This window comes from Macaca fascicularis, chromosome 14 (assembly GCF_037993035.2).
Source record: "Macaca fascicularis isolate 582-1 chromosome 14, T2T-MFA8v1.1".
In the NCBI taxonomy this organism is placed as follows: Eukaryota; Metazoa; Chordata; class Mammalia; order Primates; family Cercopithecidae; genus Macaca; species Macaca fascicularis.
Genome location: NC_088388.1, coordinates 109,228,546 through 109,240,864, shown reverse-complemented (window position 1 = coordinate 109,240,864; position 12,319 = coordinate 109,228,546). Strand labels below are relative to the sequence as shown.

Sequence of the window (12,319 nt, the reverse complement as noted above, 5' to 3'; positions counted from 1 at the left end):
TCAAGATGGAGTCGCTCTGTGGTCAACGCCTCTGACAATCATAGCTCACTGCAGCCTCAAATTCTTGGACTCAAGGGATTCTTCTGACTCTTCAGCCTCCTGAGTAGCTAGGACTATAGGTACATGCCACCATGCCTGGCTAATTTTTATAATTTTTTTTGTAGAAATGGGGTTTCACTGTTTTGTTCAGGCTGGTCTTGAAAATCCTGGGCTCAAGCGACCTTCCCACCTCAGCCTCCCAAAGTGTTGGGATTACTGTTGTGAGCTTCAGCATGGCCAGTTATGAACATTCTTTTTTTTTTTTTTTTTTTTTGAGATGGAGTCTCGCTCTGTCGCCAGGCTGAAGCGCAGTGGTGTGATCTCGGTCACTGCAATCTCTGGCTCCTGGGTTCAAGCGATTCTCCTGCCTCAGCCTCCCGAGTAGCTGGGATTATAGGCGCGTGCCACCACACCCAGCTGATTTTTGTATTTTTAGTAGATACGGGGTTTCACCATGTTGGTTAGGATAATCTCGATCTCCTGACCTTATGCTCTGCCTGCCTCAGCCTCCCAAAGTGCTGGGATTACAGGCGTGAGCACAGCACCCTGCCATGAACATTCTTAAGGGTTGAATCACAGTGCCAAATAGCTTTATAAAGAGATTATTTCAGTTTACACTCCCACTCACAATGTCTGAGAGTACCCTTTTTATCTCACCAGCCTTGAATGTTATCTTTTACTTAAATATTTACTAATATGATACCCAACTAAAATGTTGCAATTTTTGGTCTGTTTGCTGTTGTAGAGGATAGGATAAAATCAAGGCTTTTGGAGTCAAATATACATTTGGGTTTGGTCACCGCTCTGCCACTTCCTAGTTTTGTTACATTGGGGAAATTACCTCTTTTTAAGCTGTTTTTATTCATGGATTGTTTTTTAAAAGGGCCAATAACAGTATTTATCCCAGAGGGTTTTTGTAACCATTAAAACAGAGAGTCATGTAAAAGAATTTCACACCAGTGTCTGGCACCTGATTAAAAACAGTGAATCCTTCACTTTCAGTTGCAAAAGTGTGTTATATAATTTCATTTGACTAGTGTACTATGTAGGAATTTACAAAATACTTTTTTTCTTACCTACTTCATGGGAAGTATTACATAATAGTTTGACTATGCCTGCAACCTGAAGTGGTAGGCTGAACAATAACCAAGATAATTCTTGCAACCTAGGGAGAAGGTAGGGAGTGATCTTTTGGTGGTCCCTAAGAACCACAAGAACCTATTTGGTTACAAAGCACACACCTGGTTCTCATCCTTGAGGAATTTGCTATCTAAAGGCCCTTGAATTTTACCCTTGAGTCTCTTGGGGGCTTTTAATTGTTCAGAGAGGTCTCAAAGGGCAATAGTGGAAACTCACTGGAGAGGCAGGCTAGTGAAAGTGATTTACAGATATTTCCTGGAAAAGCTACTGTCTCACCTAAGGTAAATGCTAAGGCAGGAAGTATAGGAGTTATTTGTCCTATAAAAGTACATATACTCAGTTTTGTAATTTGAATCTAAAGTTTGTTCACAAAAGCTAAGCCAAAAAAACTATTGCAAACAGGGCAGCCAGGCGAATCTGATTTTGTGCGCTTGCTGTTTGTATATTCACAGCAAGTTTTGCTTCCTGAATCATCCCATCCGACAATGCTGAGGGGACGCAGCATGGACAGAAGACTGATCCAGAAATCAGGAGCTTCCTGTCTCATCCCAGCCACTAAAGTGAGTGGGTTAGACTTAGTCTTAAGATTGAATGCCTAACTTTCTCTAAATCTAGAATTATGTAGCTTTGGCGGCGCTTTGGGGCCCTACTTCCAACTTTTTCTTGCTAACCCACTCCTTCCAACTGCCAAAGCATATCGTTGGTAATAAAAAATTATCACACATCCTTGCTTGGATTAAAATTTGCACTCCTGATTTGGGGTCTTATCCATTGAAGTTTTGGTGAAGTTTTAAAATTGTCGCTGAAAAATTAAGTTTTTCTAGTTGGTTAAAACCTGCCAAAATAATGTAAACGTTCTTTGTTGCAAATCTAAATTCCGCTCAGGTAGGCTCTTTTCTCTCTCCCAGTCCAGGATCTTCAAACCTAACAGCCAAGTCTCACGCTCCATTTGGTCCCCGGCTCCCTCTGGGAAGAATTCCTCCTCTGGGGGCGACGGCAACGCCCTCAGTGAGTTTGCTGGCACCAGCGGGAGTTTCAAGTTTCCACTCGTTGGGGAGGCGGCGGGCACACTCCGAGCTTTGGGCTGGGCGGCTCCGCTTCCCTCGACCGCAGGCTTCGCTCGAGCCCAGCGCTCTCCGGAAGGGCTCGACCCTCCGGCGCGTTCGTCCTATTTCCCTGGGGGCTCCCGAGCCCGCAGCCTCCCCCCTCGCGTTGGCCGGCCCTAGACCGCGACCCCCGGCCACGCCCGGAGCCAGGCCTGCGGCTGCGAGCCCGCGGGAGGGGCGGGGCGCGGGCGGCCCCCGGCGGCGGCGTTGGCGCTCAGGCTGCGGCGCGAGGCAGGCCGGCCGGCCGGCAGAGGGAGGCGGGGGGCGCCGGGCAGCCCCGCCTTTTCCCCGAGGAGGCGCCGAGCGGCCATATTGCGGAGCTGTCTGCGGTGGCGGCGGCGCCTGTCGTCTCCCGCGGCCCAGCGCTCGCACCACCGCCTCTCCCTCCCTGCCGCAGCCGCGCCGCCGCGCAGCGCCCCAGCCACACGCCGGCGGGCAGAAGTCGCCCGCTCTCCGGGTAAGCCGCGGCGCCCTCCCTTCCCCCACTCCCCGCTCCCGGTTCCTCCGGAGACGCTGAGGTGGCGGCGAGAAGTTGCGGGGCCCGCGCTGCCCGGCCGTGGCGCCGCCGCCAGGGCCTGGGCGCGCCTCCGCTCGCGCCCCTCGGTCGAGGCGCCACCGTGGTAATGGCCCGGCCGGCCAGGCTCCTATCCGGGCTGGCGGGGGCCGCGAGGCCCTGCCCGAGTCGTGGCTGAGCCGCGGCCCGAACGTGCCTGCCGGGCCAAAGTCGACCCTTGCCGCCGCGCGATTCTCCTCTCCTCGGGGCGCGGGGTCTGCCTTCAGCGCCGGCCTCGGACCCCCGCGCCCTGGGGACGGTGGGCTACCGCTGCCTGGACTGGGCCCCGGGCCCGGGCTGGCGTCGTCCCAAGGGTTGTTTGCAAATCCAGATATTCATCGTAGGTAGAATTCGATTTTGCATTTATTAGAACTTGTCCCCCGGCCTCCGGTTTGAAAGGAGGGGTGTTGAATTACTAGACAGCGTGCGTTCCGCCCCAGTGGCAAAGGGGATGTTGCATGACAGGGTTTGGGGCACCAGCCGCTCCCACCGCCAGCACCCGCCAGGCCAGGGCCGCGGTTCCCGTGCACAGCTCTCCCTGCTGCTGTTGCAGCTTGGAGCCCCTAACTTTCTCGGGCCCTTGAGGCCGCTCAGTTTTAGCGTCTCAGACCCCACCAGACAAGTTCAGTTCATGATAGCCCTCTTTTCCTTTAAAGGATTCTAAGCTCAATTCCCGGACTAAGTTTGAAAGGGGGCAGTGCATTTTTTTTCTTTCTTCAGTTTAAACAGACTACATCACTTCCTAAACAGATGTCACGTTTCTTCAAACATTCCCAATATTTGGTTTTTTTTTTTTTTCTTAAAGAGTAATTATTAGGTTGGAGGTGTGTTAAAAATCAACTTCATAAAAATATATTTTAAAATCCAGTTGAGATTTTGGTGGAAGACACGTTGCTGAGGAGCTCGATGGCAGTCTTGTGGCACTAACACTGGCAGGATGTAGATATAAAAGCCTAAGATGATAAGGGTTTATTTGATAAACGAGTACTTTGACATAGACATTGCAATCTATTGTTTACGGAGCATACTTCTTTTTTTTTTTTTTTTTGGAACACTAAATACTCTTTTATATGACTGATGGAGCTAAGAAGGAACAATTACCCCGTTCATGTTGCTGGATAAATAATGGCTTGATCCATTTGCCAAAACAGCATCACTGGATTTGAGAAAGGAGACTAATATTCAGGATTGCAGTTTTTTATTTTCAGAATTCCTTTGCTTTCCCCAGTGTACTTTATCTTCCAGAGACTAACAATACTTTACTTCAAATACAGCAACATGTAAAACACTCCTTTTGAAGTTAATCGTATGCTGTAAAGAGGATTGCAATGACTTTCTTTGCTTAATCGCTTTTTTATATATGATGGAATTTAATAAACAGTTGGTGTATTAGTAAGGAATGAATAGACATTGGCATTCTTTACAGTTTTATTTAAATGAGACAGAATTTGATTATGGCACTGAAATAACGTTGAGTTCTTGACCTTAGGAAACACATACAATGTTTTGTTCACTCCTGTATCCACACACATGGAAGAGTATGTAGGAGGGGCTCAGAAGTAGTTGTAGAATAGATGTAATTTGGGTGTAGGGAAAATACGTTGAGTCTTTTTTTTTTTTTTTTGGAAATTTTGATTAATTAACTGAAACTCAATTTAATTACTTTTCTTTTAATGCTAAGAAATGACAGACTTTGCTGTTCTTTCCCTCCCTTGCTGAGTCTCATTAGTCTCTGGGATGGGGAACGCGTTGTTTTTTGTTTATTGGTTTACTATTCCCAAGAGAAGAATTGGATTTTTTTTTTTTTTTGGAGTCAGTACATTTTTACTCAAGGAATTCCATGTTGTGATTTCTTCCACTGTCCATCAAGTTCACTTTAGATTCTCTAAAGAGCTGCAGTCAAAAGATTTATCTTCAAATTAGTCCTTTTTAATGAAACTGATGCTTATTTTAATCCAGTTGTCCTGTCAGCCCATCTTGCTGTCGCCCAGGGTGGTATACAGTGGCGTGATCTCAGCTCACTGCACCTCCGCCTCCCGGGTTCAAGTGATTCTCGTGCCTCAGCCTTCTGAGTAGCTGGGAGTACAGGCGGGCACCACCATGCCCAGCTAATTTTTGCATTTTTAGTAGAGACGGGGTTTTGCCATGTTGACCAGGCTGGTCTGGAACTCCTAGACCTCAGGTGTTCTGCCTGCCTCGGCCTCCCAAAGTGCTGGGATCACAGGCATGAGCCACTGCGCCGGCCAGAATTGGATTTTATTGTTCATTTTTTATCTTTGGCAGGCTGTTGAAGTGAAACTCTTTATGTGTTTTTATTTTGCTTGCAGTTCTCAATCTTTTAACCTACTCTGTGTGATCTGATATAGTAGAGTCTGAAATGGTGAATAATGGTGAGAATCTTGTTTTTTCATCCATTTTTAATTTAATGCATTTTAATTTATGCTACTAATGTTTAAAAACGGGGTCAAATTTTAACCAGTATTTCCTGTAGACCAAAGTCTAAAAAAATATGTTTTATTGAGGTTGTGAAGACTGAGCCATGCTAGTGGAGTTTATCTGTAAGGTGTAGCTAAATATAATTTCATGTTACTTCTGTGAATCTGGGAAGTCAACCAAGTCACTCTTGGGTGTCAGGGACCTTCCTGCAGACCACGAGCTGGCAGGTGGTACTTAACTGATACTGCCCCTGGGGTACGAGATTCAGTGGAGCTGGATTGGGTTGCTATGGACTCCACCCTCATTGTAAGTCTCATGGCATTACTGATCCAGTTAAGGCTGTTCTGGTAACTTCCTTGATTGTTGCAGCCAGGTTGTGCACACTTCTTTGGTGGTAGAGGTGTCCAGTCTGGCCCCAGAGAGTTCCTGAATTTCTAGCCTATTTTAGAGAAATCCTGCTTTTCCTATTTAAGTTTCTGGTATATATCTTAATATTTATATTGAATGTGTAGTTTAAGCCATTTTTTAAAAAAATTGTAAAAGTCATATATTTTTTGGCAAAGTTTAAAAACCCAGAAAAATGTGAAGGAAAAGATCAAAGTTCTCCTTACTCCCTAGAACACCCCAGCCCCTATCCCAGTCCTGTTTTCCATAGGTAGCTGCTGTTGGCAATTCCTTGTTTACGGAAAATGCCAGGAGGTATGCAGGGATAAACATATACTTTGTATCCCTTATTTGTGATTTTAAAGTCTTGTTAAAATAGGGTTACATTGTAACAGACATTGAAAGGGTGCTTATTAACTTGTGTTAAACATTGAGTAAATCATATTTCTCATGTTTTCATCATTTGAATAAAAGCACACAATAGAATTCCCTATGCTAATTCCCAAGCGTGTATATGTGCAGATTTGTTTTGTACAGATTTTCTTGATTAATGATTGAAGATGAAGTTTACTATTTGTTTTCTTCTAGCATATGGCATATAGTTGACAATGAGAAATGGTGTCTTTTAAAAACAGAAGGTTTATGATTTGATGTGGGAAATATCCACATCTTGCTCTTAACGAAAAAAGTTTGCCAACTCCTTAGAAAAAACATCCTGTTGAAAGGATATTTTAGATACAGAATTGAAGAAACAGGTACTGCACTGTTTATTTTCTCTAAGATTATGGAATTTATAAAGCTGTGAACTTCAGTATTAGTAACTGAGATAATGGACTGTTTTCTTCTGAGTTGTAGATAATCTCTATGGCTTTCAGGACGTTAAATGCTTTTTTAAAAATTTATTTGTGAAAAGTTTAAGTCAACTAGGACTGACTGCAGGTAAATTTGTGAAGTGAGCACTCTTCAGTTTTGAGCCTTAGGTCATTTTAGATGCTTTGGCATCAAATAACAGAAAATTCTCCAATTGGTTTAAACAATGAGGAAATTTAATATCATTTTTTTCTTAATTTTTTTTTTTAAAAACAGGGTCTTCCTCCATTACCCAAGCTGGCGTGCAGTGGTGCTATTACAGCTCACTACAGCCTTGACCTCCTGGGCTCAAGTGATCCTTTAAGTTCCTCCCACCTCAGCCTCCCTAGTAGCTGCCACCAGAGGTGTGTGCCACCGTGCCCAGCTTTTTTTTTTTTTTTTTTTTTTTTCGAGACAGGGTCTCCCTCTGTTGCCCAGGCTGGAATGCAGTGGCGTGATCTCAGCTCACTGCAACCTCCGCCTCCGAGGTTTAAGTGATTCTCCTGCCTCACCTTCTGTAGTAGGTGGGATTTAAGGCACAAGCCACCAGGCCCAGCTAATTTTTCTATTTTCTTTTTTCTTTCTTTTTTTTTTTTGAGACGGAGTCTCGCTCTGTTGCCCAGGCTGGAGTGCAGTGGCCGGATCTCAGCTCACTGCAAGCTCCGCCTCCCGGGTTTACTCCATTCTCCTGCCTCAGCCTCCCAAGTAGCTGGGACTACAGGCGCCCGCCACCTCGCCCGGCTAGTTTTTTATGTATTTTTAGTAGAGACGGGGTTTCACCGTGTTCGCCAGGATGGTCTCGATCTCCTGACCTTGTGATCCTCCTGTCTCGGCCTCCCAAAGTGCTGGGATTACAGGCTTGAGCCACCGCGCCCGGCCTTCTATTTTCAATAGAGACAGAGTTTTACCATTTTGGCCAGGCTGGTCTCAAACTCTTGACCTCAGGTGATCTGCCTGCCTTGGCCCTCCCAGAGTGCTGGGATTACAGGTGTGAACCATCGTGCCCAGACAACAACTAATTTTTTAAAAAACCTTTTTGTAGAGATGGGGTATCCCTATGTTGCTCAAGCTGGTCTCTAATTCCTGGGCTCAAATGATCATCTACCTGGGACTTCCTGCCTTGGACTTTTGGCCTCCCAAAGTGCTGGGATTATAGGTGTGAGCCACCATGCTTGGCCAGAATTTATCTTACATGCTAAAAGTCCAGAGGTTCAAGAATGGTTAAATAATGACATCAAGAACTCCTCTTTCCAACTCTCTTCCCTGTGATTTTTCCCCGTTAACTTCATACTAAGACTGCCCTTCCCCGTATCAATTTGGCTGCTGCAAAGGAGCCAGGAGCAGTGCTGTGGACCTGTAGTCCCAGCTACTCAGCATGCTGAGGTTGGGGGAATCACTTGAGCCTGGGAGGTCAAGCCTACAGTGAGCCCCTTGTCCCAATCTGGCTGCTGCATCCCATCCAGACAGAGCAATATCCAAAGGAGTAAGAGGAACTGTTTCTAGAAACCCCCAAGCAGATGTCTTCTGAGTCTCATTGGCCAGGATTGGGGCACATTCCATATCTAACCAGTCAACTGGCAAGGGTAATGGAATTGCTCTTTCTTGCAACTCTGTTCCCAGTAGATTCTTTACTTCTTTTTTCTTTTTCCTTCCTGCCTCCATCCCTCCCTCTTTCCCTGTCTCCCTGCTTCTCTCCCTCACTGTCACCTCTCTGCTGCTAGAGTGCGGTCTCATGATCATAGCTCCCTGCCACAAACTCCAGGGCTTTGAACTCTACGGTTCAGGCAGTCCTCCCACCTCAGCCTCTGGAGTAGCTAAGACTACATGTGCATACCATCATGCTTGGCTGATTTTTATTGTTTTTAGAGATACGGTTTCACTGTGTTGCCCAGGCTAGTCTCAGACTTCTGACCTCAGGTGATCCTCCTGCCTCAGCCTCCTAAAGTGCAAGCAACCGCACCCAGCCCCGTTATTTTCATTATTCATCTATATTACATGTCTTTGGTTCTTTTTTACCCTCATCCAAAGTCATATCCGAAATTGATCCGTTACAGATAGTCATATGTAGTGAGCTCATATCTTTCTAGGTACCAACTTCAGTTAAATTATGAAAGGAAAAGTGTTGATTCCTGTTAAAATACTTGGCAAATTGTGGTCCATGGGCTAAACCCAGCCTATTCCCTGCTTTTGTAAATAAGTTTTATTTGAACACATCATAGCTTACTTGTTTACATATTATCTATGACTGCTTTCCTGCTACAACAGTAGAATGGTTTCAACAGAGACTGTATGTATGGCTTACAAAGTCTATAATGTTTACTTAACTGGCCCTTTACAGAAAAAGTTTGCTGACCACTGCTTTAAGGTGTCAGTCATACATTCAGACAGTTATTATATGCCACTACTCTTTGCATTTGAGAATGGAAAGATGAGTAAAATACTGAGGAGTTCTCATGCTAATGGGAATATAGATGTGCCATATTGTATTCATAAAGTGTGTTAAGTGCTTTTTTTTTCTTTTTGATATAGTGTCTCTGTTGCCCGGGCCAGAGTGTAGTGGCTTGATTAAAGCTCACTGTGACCTTGACCTTCCAGGCTGAAGTGATCCCTCCACCTCAGCCTCCCAGGTAACTGGAACTATAGGGGCTTGCCACTGCTCCCGGCTTTTTCATTTTTTGTAGACACGGGGTCTCACCATATTGCCCAGGCTGGTCTTAAACTCCTGGACTCAAGTGATCCTCCTGGCTCAGCCTCCCAAAGTGCTGGGATTACAGGCGTGAGCCACCACACCTTACTTGTTAAGTGTTGTCACAGTAGTGTATATAAATGAATTAATACTCATTGCAGCAGCGTTTTGAGTACAGTCTTCTGTGATGTGAGTTCTGGATGATGTTTCTTGCTTTCTTTTTTTTTTTCTTCTTTGTTAAATCTTCCTGTTGTTTTTGTAAATTGATAATCTTTTTTTTTTTTTTTTTTTGAGATGGAGTCTCGCTGTCTCCCAGGCTGGAGTGCAGTGGCTGGATTTCGGCTCACTGCAAGCTCCGCCTCCCGGGTTCACGCCAGTCTCCTGCCTCAGCCTCCCGAGTAGCTGGGACTACAGACACCTGCCACCATGCCCGGCTAATTTTTTGTATTTTTAGTAGAGACAGGGTTTCGCTGTGTTAGCCAGTATGGTCTCGATCTCCTGACCTCGTGATCCGACCACCTCAGCCTCCCGAAGTGCTGGGATTACAGGTGTGAGCCACTGTGCCCGGCCGATAATCTTTTAATAACCAGAGTGGCTGTGTTTATAAGAAAAAGTCCTGGCCAGTACATGGAATAATGTGGATACATGAATGCAACATTAGGACTCTTGTTTTGTTTTTGAGACAGAGTCTCACTTTATCACCCAGGCTGGAGTGCAGTGACATGATCTCAGCTCATTGCAACCTCTGCCTCCTGGGTTCATGCGATTCAACTGCCTCAGTGCCCCAAGTGGTTGGGACTACAGATGCGCACCACCACGCAGGTCACCACGCCTGACTCATTTTTGTATTTTTAGTGGAAACGGGGTTTTGCCTTGTTGGCCAGGCTGGTCTTGAACTCCTGACCTCAAGTGATCCACCCGCCTTGGCTTCCCAAAGTGCTGAGATTTCTGGTGTGAGCCACCGCGCCCAGCTAACATAAGGACTCTGAGTGAAAGGGAGAATGGGAACATAGAAAATCTCAGCTGTGGTTAATTGACTTTAGATCCCTTTGGCTTGGATTAAATTTTCTTAGCCATTGTGAGGACACCTGATAGTTAAGCTGTTTATAAGTTGTAGATTTAGAAAAACTGTAAAAACTTAGTTTGGTTGTTTAGCAAAGTTCGTATATATCACCAGAAAGCTTACTACTTTAATCAACAAGCAGCATGGTAATTACAGTTATTAAGTATATCAGATTATCTGGCCTTTAATTTGATTGTTAACTTAATTGAAATTATTGAAACAGTTTTGGATAGAGATGGTTAAGGCTTGAATTTGGGAGGCCTGGTTGTAAAGAGTTTTTTTTTTTTTTTTGAGATAAAGTTTTGCTCTTGTCCAGGCTAGAGTGCAGTGGCACAATCTTGGCTCACCACAGCCTCGGCCTCCCAGATTCGAGTGATTCTCCTGCCTCAGCTTCTCAAGTAGCTGGGATTATAGGCATGCGCCACCACGCTTGGCTAATTTTGTATTTTTAGTAGAGATGGGGTTTCTCCATATTGATCAGGCTGGTCTCAAACTCCTGACCTCAGGTGATCCACTCGCCTCGACCTCCCAAAGTGCTGGGATTGCAGGTGTGAGCCACCGCGCCTGGCCGTAAAGAGCTTTTTTTCTTCCCCATGTTCATGTTGGTTCTCTCTTCTTAGTGATGCTTATTAGCTTGGTCATTTTACAACATAAAAAGAGAGAGGAGACTATTGCCCTTGACACTAATCAGCAGAAAAATTTAAATGAGTATTATGTGTAAGATTAATTCAACAAAATCAACAGACATTTTGAGGCCCAACTGTGAACCAGGCACTGTATCAGTTTTTCTGAAAAGGGCGTTAATATCTAGAAAATTAGAAGCTTAATTTTTTTATAGTAATAGAACTGCCATATAGCCTCATTGACTGCATTAGAGAATATTGTCTAATTATAAAGACATGTAAGAAACATATTGACTTTGTTCTCTTTTGAAAATAAGCTATAATATCTGATGTTTCAAAGCACATCAAGGGTAGAATTATTTGTGAGATTTTGTGTTTGCTTCTTTCCCGTTACATAAATGACTTTCATGAACTTATCTTTGTTTTCCCATTTCTAAACATTTTTATGTGAATGTTTAATGTTTTCTTAAGAGTGAAATGAGGAAGTTGAACTGGATTTAGCTTTCTTACCTTTTAGTATTTCATAATTGCAAATGATAGGGTATTATTTTATTTTCTGTTCACCTTAGGAACCATACAGATATGATTTTGCTTTTTAAATGTACAAAATTCTTAGAAGAGATTCTAAATTCAGTGTAAAACTTTGGTGTTAATATTGCAGTTCAGCTTTATAAATTTTAGAAATTTGCTATGCATTTTCAGTAACATGTATATTACTCAAATGTTGAATATTTCATTTCCTTGAAAATGTCCTTAAACCAGAAATCATTTCTACATGAGCAAGACTTAATATCTTATTTAAAACTGCCTCTCACCCTTACAGGAATTCCACTTACAGAGATGATCATACCAGTTGTTAATGTGCACTTAAAACATCTTTAGAGGTAGTCTCTTGACCTGGTAACAATAGAGGAGAGAGCTTTAGTAGCCTACTTCTTGAAAAGCCCTAGTAATTGTTTGGTATGAACTTGTCTAGAATGGTATCTGAGAAAAGTAGAGTAAGATAATCAAAAGAGCCCAAGACTAGGATTTAAATGAACTTCTGTCTTTGTTAAGTAGCCCCCTGACATTGAACAAGTCATTTATCTGAATCTTAATTTCTTTGTTAGAAGAATGAGAGAAACACCTGTCTTGGGCAGGAAGGGGAAGGGCAGTTATAGTGAAGATTAGGAAATATAGGCAGAATGGAGAGTGAACATTCTACAAATGCTCCCTGTATTCACTACCCTTCTTGCTTTTGGCCTTGAGTCTCGCTCTGTAGCCCAGGCTGGAGTGCAGCGGCCGGATCTCAGCTCACTGCAAGCTCCGCCTCCCGGGTTCACGCCGTTCTCCGGCCTCAGCCTCCCGAGTAGCTGGGACTACAGGCGCCCGCCACCTCGCCCGCTAGTTTTTTGTATTTCTTAGTAGAGACGGGGTTTCACCGTGTTATCCAGGATGGTC

General features: G+C 44.3%; 1 protein-coding gene across 8 annotated transcripts in view; it reads left to right on the top strand.

Moving 5' to 3' along the window:
• The first annotated feature begins 1,651 nt into the window (after positions 1-1,651).
• RDX (radixin) overlaps positions 1,652-12,319 on the top strand; it is a 118,822-nt gene continuing 108,154 nt past the window's right edge. For 3 of the 8 annotated variants that reach the window (XM_065528963.2, XM_045371064.2, XM_065528966.1), the window contains exon 1: positions 2,595-2,742. The gene's annotated coding sequence lies outside the window, so the exon portion shown is untranslated. Of the gene's footprint in view, positions 1,740-2,087; positions 2,188-2,594; positions 2,743-9,036; positions 9,135-12,319 lie in introns of those variants that run through there. The other 5 variants (XM_065528965.1, XM_045371066.2, XM_045371063.2 and 2 more) reach the window with 5 other exon arrangements.